General features: G+C 28.2%; 1 long non-coding RNA gene across 2 annotated transcripts; it reads left to right on the top strand.

Moving 5' to 3' along the window:
- Positions 1 to 1606: 1606 nt before the first annotated feature.
- LOC129983629 (uncharacterized) lies at positions 1607 to 22888 on the top strand. Of its 2 annotated transcripts, XR_008785428.1 has the most exons (3): positions 1636 to 1675; positions 3217 to 3387; positions 22595 to 22888. It is a non-coding gene; the product is annotated as an uncharacterized LOC129983629 (long non-coding RNA). The 2 variants fall into 2 exon arrangements; XR_008785429.1 differs by lacking the exon at positions 3217 to 3387 and having other exon boundaries at positions 1607 to 1675.
- The last annotated feature ends 355 nt before the right edge of the window (positions 22889 to 23243 follow it).

The raw sequence follows: 23243 nt of genomic DNA, 5'->3' as shown, positions 1-23243 counted from the left end.
CGAATGGTTTTGATAGCTTTTTATTCTAATATTTGTATGATTAAAATAAATCATTTATTGCATTCTTTCCCAACTTCTTGACCAACTTTCATGAAGTATCAACTTTGATACTATCTCATGAATGTTGAACATAAGATACTTCACTATGCTTTCAACGGCAGATTACAAAAGCTTATTTGCGTCTAACAAAAACACAGAAAAGATATTTGGATATTAATTAAACAGCGAAGATAATCCGATAAAAATATCTATATTTTGACTTTCAATACGGATTATTACTTTCCACTTGAAATAAACGTAATATATTAAATGATGAATTTCAATAAATAAATTTACCGAAACTTAAATATTAATTCCAATCCTATTTTAGGCAATTCCAACTTGTATGCCTTCTCCGCAACGGACCTAATCCAATCGATCGACTTAATTAATTAATCGAAAAGTCTAAATATAAAACATTATTATATTTACAATTCCAGCCAACACTGAACTCGATTCCGAGTTTATCCATAAGACGATTGTATCATGCCTCATCGAATGCGTTTCAAAGTTTTGAAATTATGACTCGTGACCCGGCATTCTAATTGAATCATAATGACTCGCATTGCCTCCTGATGGACCGATCCTCTAATAGGATTTAAATTCTAATCCGAATTCGTAGCGATTATTGATTTAATTCCGGTCTTCCGGTTAATTACTGAAACCACTTAATTGAGACGCTTTCCATTTTAGTTGCCTTCTGAACGGTTATTATCTGGCATGGAATTAATTCCGGCTGTTGGGATGCATTAAAGTTTACCGATCACCAGATGAAGCTGATTGAGAGAGGCCGTGTTTAAATTCATGGGTAATATTTAGGAAGATTCCTGCATTGGCAGACGTATTGAATGCAGATTCATTCAAATTCGAAAAGTTGCTCTTTGTTATGAACAAAAATTATTTAAAGTTGAGGATATAGTTGTGGTCAAATTTAAGCTTCTACAACGATGGTTTTCAGACAAACCAAAACGTGTTAGAAATTATGAAGAAATGAAATTTGATCCTAAATGAGTTGGCACAGATTTTTTGGTTCAATAATGAAAAAAACAGAACTCATTATTAATGAAGTTCTTAAAACAAAAATTTAGCTGTTATCAAAAAATGCATTTCAATACAATTCAATTGTTTTGAATTTTGCTTAATATACCGCAATACTTCCTATTCGCGTATAATACATGAAAAAAAAAAACAAGTATATAGTAGTTGATAAAATCGAACAGCTGTTTTTGTTGATATACATGAGCTATTTATATCCATTAGAGGATGTTTTCTTTGATGCTTTCATCGAATTATTAATATAATTGCATTTATGATATATTATTCGATACATAATAATTGTTTAACGACCAGTGACTAAAAAAAATTTTGTTGAAGAAAAATTTAAATTTATAAACTGAATTACAAGCTCAATATCAGTACTGTATTGTTCCGTAAAACAGAAATAAAAATTTACAACAAATAAAATAAAAAAGAAATATGCTACCTCATTTTTTCTTCTTTCATTTTACCTCAATAGATGGCGCTATGATTTTTCAAAATAAATCACTTGTGATAATGTGCTTTGACTAAGCTTTGTGGGCGTTTCAACCTGATACGCGGGAACTTTCAAAAATGCCAGTTTCATCTGTATTCGAGTGTAAGTTACGTTTTCTCTTTTTAATTTTTGTACAAATTCTGTAGGAGGATAATTAATTTCAGCTTAAGTTTAAGTTAAAATTCGATTTTTCGAATTTCTATACTTATGATGTTTTTACAAATTTATGATTTGATTTTTTAATTCTTTTGTATTAAGATGGATGTTAAAATTTCTTATATGTTGGTTCTTTATCGATTTTGTATTTTATTCTGGCGTTTCTATATTATCAATTTCTATATTTTGATCCTCGATTTTTTAAATATTTCTTTTATTAATTTTGTAATTTGATTTTCTTAATTGTTAGTGTTATACTATTTTGATGCTTGATTTTTAAAAATATTTCTTTTATTAATTTTGTAATTTGATTTTCTAAATTGTTAGTGTTATTCTATTTTCATTTATATATATTGTCTTGTCACTGCAAAATTCTATTTCACGAGATTTTAGGATTAGGATGGGGGTCAATTTCTGGGCAAAAGACCGGCATCTAACAGAAAATATTCCTGATTTTTTTTATTCCCTACCTGTTGATAAGCCCCTTGATAAAATCTTCAAACCGGAGTCATTTTTCTATAATTTTATGTTTACTTTCCGATTTATTCCCACTATTAATAGACAGCAATCTTCAATCTTATTCAATGGTTTTCTACTTTGGATTTTGTAATAAAAAGCATTATCCCACATGAAAATAAGAGAAACTGAGCAATTCTATGAACGCTATGTATGTTCAGATTTTTAATTTCTGATTCCCTCAAATGAGCATTTTATGCTTCGTAACAATGAAAAAAATCGAGTAGGAATTTTGAATATCTCTTGCCAACACATTGAGATTGAAAACTGGCATAGAACTATAGTAAAAATACATACCAATTTTCATTTAAGAAAGGAATTGCATTCTTTTAGCTCTTGAATTCACATGCATGCAAAAGTATACACCAGCAAATGAACCCTTTGACAGATTTGATTCTAAATTAGATTCAAATCCATAGTTTAGTTGTTAAAATTATGTACTAAATTCTATCGACAGAGTCTGAATTTTCAAATTTTCGTGTCCATTTTCACTCTGATGTCCAGCACAATTTTTTGTAAATGTATTTCATAGATAACTAAACAGAAATCTCCATGTTTAGTGTAAAAACCAAGTATAAAATTTTATTCGCATCAAAATCCTCTAACTTTTTCAATCATATTCGCGGACAAAGAGGTTAGATTCTAAATGTGTGTGTTTCGATGCAGGGAGATTTGAAACGCAAATATTTGTGAAAATCCCTGTTTCGAGCGCGGGGGGAGGGGGGGAGGTTAGCAATTACATTACTTCCTTTTAGTTTACTTATTTCTTATACTACAACGAAAACCGATTTGTTTCTTTGAGATTTATCTATACTTTGGAAAGGGCTTTATCTAAACCATCTAATAAAAAGCCACGTTACAAAGAGTGTCTTACAATCATTATTTCTCATCTACAGATGGTTACTTTTCATTATTTATGATTACGTCCATCACTAATGACTGGAGAATCTAATATTACAAATTCTCTCTAGAACAAAAGGTTCGTTCCAAGCAGGTTGCCAACTTTATTCTCACTCTTTGCCTATCTTCTCATTAATGGTTTATGCAAGACATAAATTTATGGCTTAGTAGTGTCAGGGGAAGACTTTCACCGGCGATTTCGGACTTAAAACTTTGGGGTCCATTTCCAAGAATATATGAAAGTAAGATTTGAGAAGCATTAATAAAATTTTAAGAAATCAATAAATGTAAGTAATATTTTGAAAATGCATATAGCTTTTAGTTCTAGATAAATATATATATTTGAAACACTGAAACTCTAGAAAATTTGTCTGATTTATATATTTCTAAGAGAACTTATAATTATATCATTTATATCATCTATGATTTATATACTTCTAAGAGAAATTATAATTATATCATTTATATCATCTATGATTTATATACTTCTAAGAGAAATTATAATTATATCATTTATATCATCTATGATTTATATACTTCTAAGAGAAATTATAATTATGTCATTTATATCATCTATGACTTATATACTTCTAAGAGAAATTATATTTATATCATCCCTGATTTATATACTTCTAAGAGAAATTAGATCATTTATATCATCCCTGATTTATATACTTCTAAGAGAAATTAGATCATTTATATCATCTATGATTATATACTTCTAAGAGAAATAATATCATTTATATCATCCATGATTTATATACTTCTAAGAGAAATTATATTTATATCATTTATATCATCTATGATTTATATACTTCTAAGAGAAATTATATTTATATCATTTATATCATCTATGATTTATATACTTCTAAGAGAAATTATATTTATATCATTTATATCATCTATGATTTATATACTTCTAAGAGAAATTATATTTATATCATTTATATCATCTATGATTTATATACTTCTAAGAGAAATTATATTTATATCATCCCTGATTTATATACTTCTAAGAGAAATTATATTTATATCATTTATATCATCTATGATTTATATACTTCTAAGAGAAATTATATTTATATCATCCCTGATTTATATACTTCTAAGAGAAATTATATTTATATCATCCCTGATTTATATACTTATAAGAGAAATTAGATCATTTATATCATCTATGATTATATACTTCTAAGAAAAATTATTTTTATATCATCTGCAATCTATATACCTCTAAGCGAAATTATAATTGTATCATTTATATCGTCATTATACTTTCAAATTATTATTCAATGACAGAAATTCAATTTAGTGAAATTTGAATTGCAGTACAATTTCAGTTGTTTTACCTGACTTGTATATGTCGTTGTTCGAATAGTGGAAATGCCTACTACTTGGGAAAGAAAAGCATAAACAATTTTTATATGAAATATATAATGAATTGAACCTTTGATCATAGATTTCTTAAAGGAGTAAAAGAGTGGGATATATTTATTTCGTTAGGAGTCAAAGGGTTATTGGAAAATATCTGAGATTAATACAGCTATTTGACAGTTTAGCATTATTTCCTTGCCAAAATAATTCCATAACTTAAAAAAAAAAACTATGAACAAAAATTTTCTTTCTTGAAGAACTTTCAAACTGTAAGAATTCATGTTACTCTGCTGAATCTTTTGGAAATAAACATCCTAAATTTTTCGTACCTGTATCGATATAATACTTATTAGTTGATACCCAGAAGTTTTAAGGTTATGCTATCTTATATTTGGTTGAAGTGTAGTTTAGTGTGCCCCCGAGTTTGTCGCCAATATGGCAACCCAAAGAAACGATCTTCTAGCAATCCTAATGCTGTTTTGTTTACTACTTTTTACAATGATTGAGTAGTACGTCAACTTTTTTATAAAAAAAAAATTTGAATTGAAAATAATAAAAAAATATCTATTAAAGATTTTAATTTAGTTCGGTATTGTAATTAAAAATTTTTTTACTACTAAGACAGTTCAATATTATATTTCATGTGCATGCGAGCAGAAAATGTTCATTCTTTAGCAATTTTTAACTGTCAATATGCACTTTAAAAAATCGACTGAATTCTTTCTTTAAAATTCTTCTGTAATAGAATTCTTTACAGTTCTCGTAATTCTTTTTGTGCTCTGATGATTGATAATCTATTGTATCGGTAATTGTGCAAGAATGGATATCCGATGAATGGAATATATATATATATATATATATATATATATATAATATAATATTACGAATTGATGAAGTTAGGAAAGGATGTTTGTTTGTATGCACTGTTCCTTTTATTCACACAGTTATTATGTTCAATGTGCTAGCGAAGCTACTAGGATCCCGCTCCCGCCGCTATCGAAGCCGTAGGATAGGTTTTTTTAAGTTAAAAAATACTGCCCGGGGCCTTCTTCAGATGCCGAAAGGCATCGCGTCTTCTAAATTTTGCTCTTCACAGAATAGACCGGTGCATCCAGTTTGAAAAGCTTCTTCAAAATTGTTAAGATAAGCAGCGATAATGATCCCAAAGGTTAAAAAAAATCTCAGATAAAGGTTAAATAAATCTCAGATTAAAGTAAAAATTGCAATACTTACCACTAAAGATCATAATTTTAATGCAGAAAGTGATAACCATAACTGTTTTGCAGAAGTGTTTGTTTATTTTGCCCGCCATCTTTATTGGCGACTTGGCATCCTTGGCGCAACAAGGGACACATTAAACTACACTTTTACTGAAAAAGTCTTGTTTGTCACATTTAGTTAACTAAATGAATGTTTGTCTGGTTAAATGAATGTTTTCGCCTTTGTGTATAAAAGGAAGATTCCTTCATTGAAGATCTTTCAAACCATAAGAATTCGTGATATTCTGTTGACGCTTTTGGAAATAAACAAGCATCATCAATTTTGCATACTTTTATAGATATATTGATATTTTATTAATAGTTTTGTTATATATCATAATAGTTTATATATATCTTAAAAATGTAAATAGTTGCTTTCCCCATATATATATTTCAGAATAGGAGATGCCCTGTAAACTTTGGTACAAACAAGATTTACAACAGAAATTCAGCAAAGAAAAAAAAAACTGAACCCTTTCTTTAAAATTGTGATATTTCAATCTCAAAACAACCAATTCTATCTTTAACCTAGTTTTATTGAACTCCACATCCATAAAGCTGCTGTGCGCCTCAAAATCCAATTCCATTTTCCAGCCCTGTTTTCTGTCATCCGGACAAAAATCACAGTGTGAAGGAATAGTTGTAAATTCTTTTTCCAACGATGGACCCCTCCCCACTGCTGAAGACATCTTTTTCTTTTATTTATCGTCTGGCGCATGTTGTTTACTACTTTCAATCATATTTCTTTTTAAAAAAAAGTGAGATCATGTTTTTATTTTTCTTTTTGAATGGAATCGTAAAGCTTTTATACTTCAAGCAAAGGTAACACGAATATCTTGAATTATTGAATTTTATAGATGATTTTGACATGGAATTTTTCTAAACTATTATTTGTGTGTGCAAGAATATATAGGGATAATTGATTCATAATTTTCTATGAAGAAATGAAACTGTCATTTTTAAAAACTTAAATAGAATGATTTTTGTGTGTTTTATGTGTATTCTAATAACGTAGAATATATAATCAAATGTTTAAAATAAAAGAAAATATCAAAACTTAAATTATATTTATCATTGGTTTATTTCATTTATAAAATCCAATTTCTATTTATCTGATCAAAATAATACGGATAAATACATTGAGTTCAACTATCAACCTTAAAAGGAGTAGTCGTATTTTACTAATTATTTTCATAGAACTAAGAATTTAATACTTACACATTCATCCGTTGTCAGTATTCTGGAATACGGTCTTCTGTTTTAGCTTTATAGTGAAAAATATAGCAACAAACTGTCAAGTCTTAATACTATTCAGTAGTAAGAAATTGTGAATATATTCACAATTTCTTTTGTGAATATTAAAGATATTTTATCCCTGTTACTAATAACTCATAGAGCAAGATAAATATTTCCATTATCTTATCATTCGCGTATATTTTTTGAGATTTTCCTTAAACCAGCTGGAGTGGTTTCTCCAAAACTTTCTCGCATACTTTCTAATAAAAATGTCATCCAAATGAACACCTTGCATGGCATTGGCACACAATAGTTACGAAATATTAACCTTTGTCATAAATTTAAAATTTTTACTGAATCTGTCGTATGATCCTTGGCGAGTGTTTTGGCGATAAATCCCTAGTATGTGGGCAATAGTATCCGAGAATCGAATTTATATTTTAGAGATGTTCTTTCAAATTGACTGAAACAAAAATTTGACATAGAACTACACTTAAAGTCGAAAAATCATGTTCTAGGTTTTATATAATTAAATCAATGCATTTTGAGTTAGTATGTTGACATGTTTTTGAAAACATAGACCGACAGACGGTCAACCCATTGAGGGGTTTCGCTCCCGATTTGATTGGAGTAACAATATAGATATTAAATTTATGTACCGAATTTTATCCACCTAGCTCTCTTCGTTTTGTAATCACCTTGTTAACTTATATTCGGAAAGACGGAGTCCTTCGAATAGATTTTACTCAAAATTTGATAGATATCTACAAATTTGGTATAAAGATCGTATACCAAAATAAGTTAGTGTCTTTGAGTTACCTTTGTCACAGACAGACGAACGGACATTTTTCGAACTTAGGGAGGTTTAAAACGTGGAGATTCGTCCAAATCTCGAATTCGAATTTTTTGACGATTTCTATACTTTCTTTATATTTCGTATACGGGATAGTAAAAATTCAAGAAGAGCTCTAATTAGAGCTTCTAAGTCTCTAATTTCTAAATCATTAAAGCATGATAGTATTGTTCACTTCATTCATCTATTTAGTCTTTAGTATCAGTTGTTACCTTCAAGATTTTTTTTATTACTATTTAATGATACCAGCGAAACAAGCCATTCTTATGCTAAATATAATATCGAAAATTTTGGAGCATATTAAGAGATAAGATTTAAGCATAAATTAGTAATACAAAGAAAAATTTAATATTTTTTTTGAACCCTATTAGCACTAAATATTGTACAATATCTCCATGATGTTGATCTGAATGTTGGCCAATATGGTGAAGATATTGTAACAATGTTGCTGGTCATTTTGTGCAAATAGGGTAGTTTCCGGAGAGCTTTTAAAATATTCTCAATTTTGTTTGTCAGTTGTGTGCGATACAAATAAGGAAAAACATTTTCACAAAATTATCTTTAAAATATAAGAAAATGTTAAAATATAAAAATATAAAATATACGAAATAAAAATAATAAATATATAAGTGTAATAAGGAATAAATTGCACGAAAAAGAAATAAGTATCAATAAAAACTCATTTTTTAAAAAAAATGCTTAATATATGTAAGTTATATATATTATGATTTTAGTATACTTTAGTATACGATGATGTACTCAAAATGTATTTAGAAAAGCATCAAAATTGAGTTTTATTAATTAAAGTACATAAAAATTCTGAAGTTTATTGCCTTTTCTGATCACATTTATTCTGAGAAAACATTTTTTTATACAGTTTGACAGTGACCCGTTTCGGATCAATATAATCTATAATTTTAATCTATATTATGTCGTCAAAAATACCAGCTTCAATCTTCCTTATAAGTTCCGCATCTTTCTTACTATTTTGATTCATCATATAAATGTTCCGAACACATTTCAATGCTTTTACACATTTCTATACTTCTAACTAGAGTCCTTGGATTCAGTCACTTTCTTCAGGCTTAATGTTTTTTAAAGTTTTCTGTCAACCAAGTTTGTGTATTTCGCTCTTAATGGTTTCCTAAACAGAGTTTTTAATGCCCTAAGTTTTTTTTTTCTGTCATGTTATCTAAAATTTGAATTTCACTTTGAAAAACTTTCAGTGGTTTAACTTCAACTGATACAGAAACTTTCTTATTGAAATTAAACATTTTTATTTAAAATGTGAGAACAAAGTAAAGACGTTCAGCATTGAAATTTTATGGATACTACAGGATATTTTATATAACTTTTCTAATAACCTAAACGATACTTTGTTATTTACTTGTGAAGATATTAAAAGGATACTTTAAATGGAAACCTATTTATTATATATAATATAGTGAATAACGCAGGCTGATACGTGGCATAAATGTCAATCCTACATATAACGTCATAATGTCTTCTCGTCACTCATCCGGCGAAACATCGCTCACAAGAAGTTTTCTACATTTTTTTCCCTTCTTATATGAATTATTCGTTACGAGAGGTTCTCATTAGGCAAAAAACGAGTGTATTTATAAATATTTTTTTAATATTTGTAAGTAAGTTCATGCTTAAAGTATTTTGACTACACCATAACAATTTTATTGCAAGTTTCGCTATAATTTCATTAGTGCCAAAAATAATCCTGTAGATGCTGAAAATCAAAAAGATTGAAATTTAAAAAAAGTTTTATTTATTAATCTAAAAACGATGATGGAAAAATAAAATTTTTCAGGTAAGATTATGTCACTAAAAAGAATTTAAAAGGAGTTTATTACCAAAACATATTGAATTGCTAGGTTAACCCTGAAATTGACATCGCTGCTATTTCAACCACAGCATAGCTAATACCAATTATTTCATCATAAAAGCCTAATATTCTCATTTATATTAAGTTTTCAGAAGGTTCGATATAATCATAAAAAGTAGATAAAAAAAGTTCATTCATTCTAAAGGCAGTTTTAGTTAACTTTCAGTTGATCGTTTCAAAATTCGAAAGAACGATTTTTTTGCATTTTCCCTTTAAATGAATTCTTATTATATAGCGGGTAGAAATTGTTTCAAGCATCAATTCCAATTTTCCATACTTTTGCTCTAAATTTTTACTTTGAGCATCTCATTGCCATTGACAGCTTTATAACTTTAAGCGAAAGCATCAAATATTTACTTTTTAATCAGAGTAATAGGTCAGATCTGACCTCTTGCACGCCAGGAAGAAAAGTGCATTTTTTTAGCACTTAACCCTGAAATTCTTCAAAGTAAGTTTTCCTCTACATGTCACAGGCATTTTTTACACTTCGTTATTTATAATATAAGATGCGTTGAAAGAAAATTGCCGCATGCCAATGACAAAACTATTAAACAGAATCGGGAAATAATTATTTTTATAAAAATTGGTGCTAAATACAAAGAAATATATTTAAACGCAGTAAATTTGTATTAGATATGAAAGAAGTATATTATGTATGTAAGATTTAAAACATTTTCAACATAGCATTATTTTGTAAACTAAGAAAATCATCACGTAGCTATGAAGTAGTATTCAGAATTCAAAATCTGATGTTGGTTCAGTAAATGTCTCTACAAAATTTTGCAACATATTAATGAAAATGTGTCACTGAAAATGGGATTACCAAATCTTGTATAAATATTCTTGTTCCCTAGAAGCGCTTCTTGAATTTAAAACGAAAGTTATTATCTTAGATATTTCATTAGATAATATTTTCATAGATAAGCATTTATTTGCTTCAATTATGAGTATTTAATAGTTTTATAGATATAATCTCTATTAAAAATATCAATATGTTCATAATTTGATATTTATAAAAATTGTATTATTCGTTAATCATGATGTCAAAATGAATATGTTCACAGATCAACAGTTAAACCTATAGTTATTAGATTTGCCTCAGTTATTTCTTTGATAATGGATACGCAGTATGAGATTTTTGAAATTTAAATGATTAAAAATTAAATCAATCTTTATCTTTTCCTAGTAGCATATTATTACAAAAAAAACCCTTCATATACCACTTCAAGACTGAAAATAAAATTTACCCATTGATATCCATTTAATTTCTGGACTTTTTTTTCTCTAACTTTAAAAATTTGTTAAAAATATATCCAAGAGTTTTGAAATTTTTTCCAGGCTTTTAGTTGCGGAATTTGTACTAATGTTCATTGTGGTAGTTCTAAATGCATTCTAGTGTGTCCGTTATCGATGCCATAGAATTAATAAAAAATAAATTGAAAAATAAATCAGGCTAAAAACTTTATTATTTTACGATGTCTCAGACTCTATTCAATAATTCAATTATTTTTTTATTATATTAAAGATATTAAGACTCATTTTTCTGTCGTCACCCTTGTAAACGATTTAAAATACCATGATAATTAAATAAAAGACTGATAATTTTGAAGAATTCAGTGAATAAAAACAAAATAAATAAGATGAATATCACATGTAATAGTTTAATAAATTTTTATTTCATTCGATTTTTTAAATAAAAACAATTCTTATAAACATGAAATAATGTTGCCATTTTTCCATTCGCCTTCCGATGTGTTAAAATTGAAAGTTTCGAACGCATGAATTCTTCATTGCAATACGTTAATATTTTGGAATTAGATTATAAATTAATCGATTGGTTTAATTAAATTTCAACCGATCTTTATTTTTAAAATTTTTTAATTATATCGTAGCAACAACGTGGACTCATTTTTTTTCCTCATAAAGTTGAACGAATGTTATATAAATCTAGCAACCAAAATAATTATAAATTTTACACTAAATTCCTTTTATTGTTATCTTTACAATACTGAATTAGAGCTATATTTCAAAATAATGATAATAGTATATCTTTGTGATCATACACATCCATGAATGAAAAGTTAGACTTTTTAAACATAAAATTTCTTGGACTCAAATGGCAGTTGCATTCCTAGAGAAATGTGAATGATTCTACAGAGACATAATGAGATGGTAATTCAGTTCTCATTCTCATTTTCCAACAATTATTGGTGCAATTCAATGTGATGATATCCGATAACGAGTCATTAAATGTATGCATGTCTAAAAAATGTAGTATCTTCAAATGATTATGGAAAATAGTTACATATTTTATTTACATATCATGCACGTGTATTTCCCCTTGTTTGACCTTGAAACTGAAACCTTTAAAACTTTATTGCAATAAATAAATATTATTTTCTTTGACTTGATGTTTTCCCATTCTTGTATGCCCGATTTTTTATTATTAAATATGTTACCGTTGGAATATTTCAAATGGATGCATTCATCAAATATGGATATTTTCAAAATACTCCATATTCTTTTTATAAAAGACTTTAACTTATTCTTTGCAAGTAATAAATTGAAATCATTAACTCATATGAATAAATCCAGTGTATGAAAGAGAGGAATTTTTTAAAAAATATGATTTTTTTAAAAAGCACTTCATAAAAAATATTTTAATGAAATGAACAATATCCTGTATTATAAACAATAAATATATTTAAAAGTTTTCTAATCTCTAGTATAACTCGAACATCAAATATAAAAGATTTCTTACCAATGAATTCAAATTTCGAGCATAGTATTGATATAAACATGATCTTAGAGATAAAGGAATGAAACGGATAAATATCAAATATTGAATTTTCCTTGTTATAACCATTATGGTAAAAGAATATTGAATATAAGTTATTCTGAATGATGCTAATGGAATTGCAGCAGTATCGATAAACTTAAAGGAATCTAGAATTCTCTTTTTGCACAACATATAATGATTATTATAGGCGGATTCCGTATTAGAATTCTGATAAATCCTTTTCAGCGATGCTTTTATTGGAAAATTTTGAATATTTCATAACTTCTTTTCAACTATTCTGTAAGGATTTAGAATCGGCTATATAAGAATTTATCTTTTACACTTAGAAAGATAATTCGATGCTTAATTAACTTAATCCTTTATAGGGCAATGGGAAGTATGCTTCCCACCAAATTTATCAATCTTTGTATGAAATTATGTAGGTTGGCATAAGTTCTGACAAATTTTTTTAATAAGTCAGAAACTCAGATGCTTCAATTCTTTATCTCAGACAAAATGATGCGTCTTGATTTGTTACTTAATTATTCATTAACCAAATTAATTAATCAAATTAAATTTATCTAATAAGCTAAATGAATCCCTTTTCTTATTCTAATTTCAAACCTAAAAATATTTTAACATAATATGACTAGAAAAAAATGGCCCTTTAAAGGGTTAACACATGGACCTGTTTATTATACCAAAAAACAAATACATGCAACTGCTTTAATTTGAGTTTCCCTGAAAAACGAGTCTACGTCTTTTTAAACATTCTGTAGGTATTTTTAACAATTAAAATTAAAAATAAATAAATAAATAAAAGGTCAAAATGATGATGCAGATGACTGAGAGAAGACAATCGAGTGCAAAAGGTTAAAACGTGTCTTAATTTTATTTCCCTTTTATTCGTCTAGAGAAAATCTTATACAAGAGAAATATCTAAACAAATGTTTTATTTTTAAATACAAATGATAATCATGGAAAATTTTTTGATACTAGTGTCGTGGGATCCATAAAATCTTTGTTTTTGTTTTTTTAACTTCGTATAGTATACCCTCTAGCAGCTATGCAAAATGATTACCATAAAACCTTTAAGAATTCCGATGAGACGAGCGAAATCGCCAGAAGATATCTTTCTGTCACATCTCGAAACTGCGTTGCAATCTGAAGTTACCTTCCAGAAAAAGAAATAATCACTTTCAACCTTTCCCGAAGTCTATTCCGAATAATAATACTTTTCGAGAGAGGCGTTATAGGCCCCTTCAAGACTCCGAAAATCATAAAAGACCCTAAAATACACATCCTCTTTTCTTTAGAGAACTGTTGAGTTCACGGCCTCATTATTTCGGAGAATGGCTGGCAACGTGCACGCGTTCTCCGGTCTCTGTGGAAGAATGTTTGATCCCATGCAAATACTTGCCGATCTACTTTAACTTTGTTTGCTGGCAATCGTTCCACCGAAACTGTCGGTTTGTTTCGTAAAATCGATTGACGTTGCTTCGGTGCGATGAAAATACGAATCAGTTTTTATATATTTATCATTGCTGTGATGTTCTTAGATTGCCTTTGGTAGTGATGCAGTCGCCGAGTCACAAAAAGAATTGTGAAGGGTGGGGGTTATTCCATTTTTTTCTTCTTTATACCAGAAGAAAGGGGGATTTCTATGTGATAAAAATTCTTTTTTGTAATATTTTGATATCTAATTTGTAGAGTGTGATTATTTACAGTCAAGGATATAAAAAAGTATGTCAAAGAGACATACTTTTTGTTGGGGACAACAATAGTAAATTTGAAATGTACAAATTTTAAAAGGTTCTTAAAGTGATTTACCTAAGAAATTCCTTTAAATATTTGATGAAATACAAAGAAAATTATTTCAATACTGTTAAAACAACAATAAACTTAATACATAAACACATAAAAATAAATACTTAAATACATGAAATAATCACAGCCCAAAAGTAAATTATGTGAATATATACAGGGACATCTGATCTTAATTGGCATCGTGCCCCAATAATTCATTTCTAGACAATTACTTCAAATCAAATAAATGCTTTAATTAAGCAAATAATTATATTTTATATTCATTAAATCAATAATATAAATAAGGACTTAAGAAAAAAATATTAAATCTAAATCTTTATACAATATTTGATTCAATTAATTAAACGTGGTCGAATATTTTTGACACATTGATATTTTGAACCAAAAGGTTCCTTTTTTCCTTGACTAAAATTGAACCAGTTATGAAACTTTCAATATGATTATTTTAGACACATTAGGGAACTATTTAGGTATTTCAAGGAATATATAACAAACAAAATTCATAATTTCCTGAAGGCGCCTTTAGATTGACTTAGAACAACAAAATTCCAAGCTTCGTGATTTGTTCTACATTTATTTACTCAAACGACATAAGACTTAATTATTTTCACAATTTAGATCATTTGTCCACCTTAAAGTTTATAACTACATACCAGTTTATGAATTAGCTATTGGACGGTGATTAAAATGAACGTCTTGCATGCGCTTATGTTTTATTTTTAAAAAATTATCTTCTCTCAATTAAGATAGTGTCCTTGATCTCAAGTTTTTAACTTTAATTCTTTTCTAATTTGAATAGTTTTTCTATGGAAATAAATTTATCGAAAAATAATTTCACAATTGTTTACTTAAGAGAAATAATCAGCATTAAATTAAGTTTATAACTAATTTGACGTGATTAATACTGTTAAATGGTTATATTTAATAAGGGCTACAGTAAAAATGAAAGAGGGGCTATTCCAAGCACGACATATTAACCGTCATTTAGGTCACCTGCTTTCAATCTGAAGACATCAAACGAACTTGCATTCATTTATTTCCCTTTTTCCTCGAATGTTTCTACATTTCCCCAACAATGTCCAAACCTTTGCGCATAAGTTGGTGTTTATTTATAAATTAGGATGTGGGATGTTGGATGACGATTAGAATGGACGTCTTGCATACGCTTATGTTTCACTTAAAAGAAAAGTTTAAATTGACCCCTCATCCTCACATGGAGAAATTGGAATAATTAGACCGCCGCGATGGCATTGGCGGGAACTGAGGTTGAGTCCTAAGGACCATCTTCGGTAACAGTACAACCCCTCTCATGGGAGATACGTCCCGTCATTGGCAGGAGGTAGCTAACCGCACACCACTTCTGTTTACTCACCTGTGTGACGTGAACCGATCACCATAGCGGTAGCTTCTCATTCTCATATCTGAGGTGCCGGTGGTGGAAAGTTGTAATGGGTATATATTGTTAAACTAAATATATACTGGTGAAGGTCAAAATATCACCATCCTTTTAGCCTCTAATTAACATCACCGCACTATTGGCTTCAATATCTTTCATTGATCTAGAAATAGTTCGATCTGATCGCTCATGCAAATGCTTGAAACGTTCTGTGGCGTATTATGTATTCTAACTGGTTACCATGAAACGTTAGAAAAATAATCATCCAAAGCAGTATGTGACTGATTTGGAAGAAAGAAATCTTTAAAAGATAATTCTTTTTTTACTAAAGATAAATTAAAACATTTTAAAAAATTGATCTATTAAAAGCGTATTAGAAACTTAGTACATGATTTAACAAAAAAAACGGTATATTCCTGAGCTCAGATCAAGAGGACAGAAAAACCCATGCACAGACTCAGAAAATGACATTAATATGGAATAAAATAAAAAAAAAATTATGTGGTAGATTAACTCGGTGCATATTTCATGAGGCCGTAATGTAGAATATGTAGATGATTAATGTCAATATCGTATGCTGTTTGGAATAATGGAATCATAATTGCCCCAATTTCACTACATTTGAAGGAAACTAATTTCTCCCTAGATCATACATGATTTTTTGAAAAATACGGTTATTGCATTCAAAGTGTGTATTTCGACAATGGCTGCTTAAATATAACGCCTTTTCATGAAAATAAAATGTTTATTCTGGTAAAAAAGAGTTTGCTTATGGAAATTGCTATTCTTACACGAAACATCTAAAGAAACTATACATAAAAATAAAAAAATGGACGTGGAAAAAATAAAAATAGAATTTTTGTCGCAATCATCTATTGCCTCAATTATTAATAGTTTTACCAGTATCATTTGTTCCAGATGCCAATATTTTGCTTATAAAACGCATATTAGAACTGTAAAGACATACATGCAAAACATGTAGTGAAATACAGACCAGGAATCATAAAAACAAAAAATGCTTATTTTCAGTTTGCTCTCATTTGCCAATGAAAAACTCGTATATGTTTGGATTCTCGTTTTTCACATTTAGTAAGTTTTAAAGTTTGGGTATTTTATTTAGTGATTTTTTTATTAATATTTGATATCGTATATTTAACTTGATTTTCATTTTTGTAAGACTTGTATACTTCAAAGTTATGTAAGCTACTGTGTTTTTTAAAAACTATTTATTTTTCAAAAGCAAAAAAAAAAAAAAAATAATCAGTAAACTTATATTTCACTTTATTTTTTTAATACGAATTGGTTAAATTTATGTATATGTTTTTCCCAAGAAAAAACTCAATTTATAATGGCGCCTTAATTTCTGAATTTTAAGAATTTTGTGGAAAGTTAAGAATTACCTGGGTATCATTTATTTCTAATTTAATCTGTAATCTTATTATGTCATAAAAATATATTTGTGTATACTTAAATAGGTGTAGAATTGGAATAGAATTCATATAACTGAGTGAATGCATTTTTGAATTGTCGCGTTTACATGATTTTAAATATATAAACCAGCAGGGGTTCTATTCCTCGCCGGATTTCCTTCCGAATTTGGAATTCATATTGTATTCGTCTAATTATCTTCGTTGTGTATGTATCGTGTTAACTTATATTTGGACAACCGAGCAGACAGACTTACCCTTTAAATGGATTTCATTTATTATTTAATAGAAATCTGCAAATTTGGTTTAAAGAAATTGCTAAATTTCTTCTGTCTATTTTAACGATTCTTTGAGTTACCATGGTTACAAACAAATACAAAAAAAAAATGTCAAAACTAAAAATTCGCATTTTTAGACTATTTGATTACTTTTTGTTTGCGAACATCGAACATGAGAAAGTAAAAAGGACACAGAAGTAAAAAGAAAAAAAATAAGTCATTGAAACATTTGAATATGAGATCTTGCATTTGATGCAAATGGAGTACGCAAGAATCAAAATATTGAATTAATATTGTTATAATCTTCATGCAATTCAATCAAACAAGAATTTTTTTAAAGCTATATCTGATTTCTTATATAAAACTTGTAAAATAAATACTTCTTGTAATATAGGATTATCTTTGGATGGAAATATAATTTAGGTGCTGATATTAATATAAATCGTTTGATATGAATGGTCAAGAAAAATAAAGAAATTTATTTATTACTTTTTATTTTCTCATCTACGAACTATACAAAAAGAAAATATTGCCATCATCACAAAATGCGAATTTCGAATTTTGTCGAATCTACTGATCATTAAGACTCAAAACATATGTTTTGGAATTGTTTGTCTTATCTGTGAGCACAATATCCGGAAAACATTTTTAACTGGATGAAAGAACTCTGATATGACTTTACCTTAAATTTGTACAGTTCTAACAAATTTTGCGCAAAATCCATTGTTCAGGAATCTGTCAGTTTGTAGTTACCGAGCTCAATCTCAATGGATAGCTACAAAATGCAAAAAGCTAGTTAGATAAAATTTAGTGCGATAGCTTAGTAATCAAAATATAGATACTTATCAAATTTTGAATTTACTTTCTTAAGCATGCAAAGGAGACGACTTAAAAGCGCAGTGACTTAAATAAATGAAATTTGGTATGTCATGTTGTGACTTAAATTGTATTTTTATGTTAAATTTTGGTTTCAAATGAACTAAAAAAAAGTTCATTCAATTTTTGGTACTTTTGTATTAACCGTTTAGCAACTATTTATCGCCTAAGGTCTCACACTAAATTCTTTAAAAACACGATTCGATATTCGAAACAATCGATATTTTCATGAATATTATACGCCAATTTCATGGAATGATTACTTTATTGCTGTATAACGAAACATGTAGAATTCTGCTAGACTCTAAAGATAAAAGTCTGATCACTCGTGACATTTACGGTCTTGTTCTAAATTCATAACTTTCCGAAGAAAGATGGATATTTTATTAGAGAATATATGATAAAATTTTCGGAAAACCGCTCCAGCTGGTTCATTACCTTTTTAGATCATTTTTTTTCGTTAATTATGAGAAAAGTACTACAAAAATCATAAGAGAGATTATATGTCATAAAATCATAAGGAAGTTTAATATTGCAAACTCTGGCATAAAATTTAACCAAACAGATAAAATATTTTATCATGCCGAAAAGAAAATGAAAAGATGTTGCTTTTTATGTTGATATTCATTTGACATGCAGAGTAACTTTCTGTTTTGATGTTAAACAAAAGGTATTTGAAATAGATACATGTATTGTTAACCCTTAACTGGGGAGGTGAAATTTTAGGATTTAACTGGAGAGGTGCGATCCACGAGATTTCATTTACACTTAAATTTTCAATGAATGTATTAGTATGGAAAACTGCCAATACAATTTGCAGATATTTTTCTTAATATATAGATATGTTTTAGAAATTTTTCAAAATATATTATCATTGAAAAAAGTAAATGCGTTGGAATATACGTTTTCTTCTCAATTCTTACATGTTACAATAAATAATATTCTTGAAAAAAACATTTTACTTTTTACTTTTTAAATCATTTATTTTTGCGGTATATGAAGGTATATAGAAGACAATATAATGTAAAATTCAACAATTATATGGAAATAAAAAAAAATGACAATGGGTAAAATTGACCCTTTTTTCACAGGCTTGTGTGATTTTCATAGCACGGTTTTCTAGGGCATTTTAAACATACAGATTAAGAACTAGTATAAAAATCATCCTATAAATTCCGCATATATATCTCTTGGTATATTAATATATTTTATAAATTTTTCAAAATACATTATCACTAGAAAAATTAATTATGTTTGAGCATACATATCAGAATCAGTTGAATGCGAACTTTCATCGAAAAACTCTTCTGTACAATTATCCTTATTACTAAAATAACTTTCTGCTTCATTTAAAAGTGTCTAGAGCACTACTTCATATTATGTTTAGTAAATTGGGTGATATTTCGAAGCCCTAGTTTTAGCGCCATCTGCTAAACCTTATTTATCGCTGGGACACAAACAGGGAGGTGCTGTCTTAGAGATCGCGCTCAAAGAAATAACTGAATTATTTTAAAAAAGCATCCACTGAAATCCTTTGAAAAAGTGCACGTGTATTGAAGGTCACAAAACAGGAAGCTACGGGGTCAATCCATTCAATTGAGCTAAAAATAGAATAGGGGTGACCGAAAATCCATCGCATCCGGTCTCACAGACCGCACGTCCCTAGTTAAGGGTTAAATGTTTACACAAGTTAACTTCAAAATAAAAAAAAACTGGAAAAAACTATAAAAAATAGTAACCAAGACCTTTTATTACCTTATAAGACCTTACCTATTCAGAAATAAGGCCTTTTATTTCAATAGATCATAAATGCAAAGGGTCACTTCTAGATCTATTCTTTGAAAGTGAAAGAAAGCAAAGAAGAAAAGAAAACAAATATCAAGAAAGAAACTTCACATTTCTCTTATAGAAAAATATAACTTAGCAGATTTTACTATCCGTTTACATATGGATTCATATGGTTACATATGGTTTTTACATATATGCAGCAAAATGTGTCACTGGGTTGTCAATTATCCAAACGATTCCTAATATTTACTTATTTATTATTAAATAGGATTGAGAGCCTTGAAATTCTTAAATGATTATAAGAATATGAATATAAGAATTCATTGTATTTTTTATGGTTCCTTTTGCTTTTCCAAAAATTTCCCAAAATCGTTCTGCGAATTTGATCGATTTTTTTTATATTGTGTACATATAAAATAAATAATTGTCGCCTTTTAAACAATTACTAAACAGCGATATGATTATTCTTTCATTTAGAAATGAGTTTGAAATTTCTTGGGATTTCTACTTCTCTCTTAACTATGAGTAAAAATCATTACTTGTAGAAGATAAAAGAGTTTGAAAGATATTCTTTTTAATTAGCTACTTTTATCGCTAGTTTAAATTTAATTGGATAAATATTTTTAAAATCTTACAGTAGTATACGTGTGGAAAGAGATCTTGCAGATTTTAGTTCAAAATTGCCAATAAAAGTATTCCCCTGACACTAATAATCCATAAATTTAATCCTGACACTGGCCATTAAGGTGAAGATAGGCTATGAGCGCGAATAATGATGGTAATTGCCTGGAACGAATCTTCTGTTCGAGAGAGAATCTGTAATGTGATAAGATTTGCTTGCCATTAGTGATGAATGTCTCGCGCATTAATGGAAAGAAACCATCTGTAGAAAAGGAACAATGGCTATAACAAATCTTTGCACAGGGGGTCCCATTAAAATGTTTAATAAACTCTAAATGCTGATAAGGCACAGGGAGAAAAATCACTATTATGATTGAATGTACCGGAAGATTATAAAAAAAAATCTATCCTGATATACTAGATCGTAACTATCATACCGTTCAGAGAAACAGAAATAAAAATTTGGTTCAAGATATTTTGAGATATGCGCTCAAGAATAATATAAAAAATAACAATTAAACTCTAACAGTTACAGTGATGTAATTTCAAAATTTTTAAAATGGCAACACAAACTTTTTTTATTGGAATATATTTTTTTATAGCAAAAAACAATAAATAGCATTAGAATGGTGCTAGTAGCATAAAAATCCCCATACTCAGAAAACAAGAGAAAGCAAAACGTTTTATTGTGTTTCCTAAATTTTCCACTTGACTTCCTTCAAACATGACACATTTCATGCTGCAGATGGTGCCTAGAACCAAAGTATCTACCATACTGACAGGAAATTGTTGAACTTCACTTCTTACTTCTTAGTATGTCTAGCGCTTGTAATTTTCGTATTTCAGGCACCGTTCCAACGCTATGTATTGTTTTTTGCTATGAATAATATGTTCCAATAACAAAAAAAAAGTTGGTATTGCCTTTTGAAAATTTTGGAATTTTTGTTACTGTAAACCGTAATTGTTAGCTACGTTACGACATACTAGATAAATGAACAATACAGGTTAAATGAAAGGCAAATTCATAATGTCAAACACTGTTGATACCGGTATGCAATATGACATATGCAATGACAAGTATAACGCAATATAAGCAACAAAATTTTGAGGGATCTAAATTAAAATTTCAAAGAATTTGTTATCCAAAGTTGTACACGTTTTGCTTATTATTTTTCATGCAACACAAATCTATACCTTACTGAAACTCTGGCGCACGCTTTGTCTGATGTATCCGTATTTTTACTCTACTGGGAAATTAACAGTCCTTTTGCTCTTATGGTAAATTGTGGTATTGTAGAAATGTTTTGATTTTGTATACCTAATTTTCACTTAAAATTTGTCTCTTAAATGTGAAATCACTTTGCCCATACAATACTCTTCTATTCAAATTTCTGACGGCCAAAGCGGATGGTTTGGCGAATTTTAAATCGAGATTCCTCATACAGAGGGGAATAAGAAACACAGATTTAGAGTGTTGTATTAAATCACGATTTCGCTATACATCTCTGATAATATGAGACAGAGGTTGAGGAATTTCATGTGTTACAGTTAAAATAAAAATATTTCTAATTATGTGAATTTAATTTTTTTTCAAAAAAAATACTTAATTGAGATAAAAATAGTTCCATTTTACTTAAAAATTAGGCATAATTATTTTTTGACAAATATAGATAAATATTTAAGTCGAAACCTTGTAATTTAATATGAATAGAAATGTTAACCTTCCAAAGGGGAAAATATGGAATCCTTTATCCATAAGTGTGATATTTCAATGCAAAATGAATCAATATCTGTGCTCAGCCTAATTTTATTGAAATTCTTTTTATTATTCTTTCTAGGACATTTATCCATATCTATAAAACTGTTGGACATTTCAAAATCCAATTTTATTTTCAAGAAAATGATTGTTTACTTGCTACGCTTTCTGTCTTCTGGTTGAAAATCACAATGAAAAAGCATCGTCTTGAATTCCTTCTCTGAAGATAAATATTGACTACCATTGTTCCTTGTCCAATACGTGCGGTTTACTATATTCAATCATATTTTCGAAAACAAAGCGTAGGAAGAAAATATTAGTTTTTGCTATGCAGTTATTATTCTTAAAGTGAATATATAATAAATATATCATTGTATTTTATTCTATTTTTCGGATAATGTAATTAAGGCATTCCATATTCTACTAAAAAATTTTTGAACACTTATAATTTTCTTTGTTTTCACTTAGAGAATTGTAATAAAAGAAATATTAAAACATTCAAAGAAGGAATTTTAATGCTTTAGTTCATTTGAACCAAGTAAAATAAATTATAAGTTCAAATGTTAGAACATTTTAAATTTTACGCAGTACATAATGCATCTAGAATTTTTGAATTAAACATTTAATTTTTCATAAATTTCATAAAATTCTAAATTTTATATAAACAGTTTTTTAAATATAGTTTTATATGTGTATTAACAAAAATCGATAAATTTTAATTATTTACTTTT

Source organism: Argiope bruennichi, chromosome 9 (genome assembly GCF_947563725.1).
Source record: "Argiope bruennichi chromosome 9, qqArgBrue1.1, whole genome shotgun sequence".
Lineage (NCBI taxonomy): Eukaryota > Metazoa > Arthropoda > Arachnida > Araneae > Araneidae > Argiope > Argiope bruennichi.
Note: the sequence above shows the minus strand (reverse complement) of the source record. Positions and strands in the feature narration are given on the sequence as shown.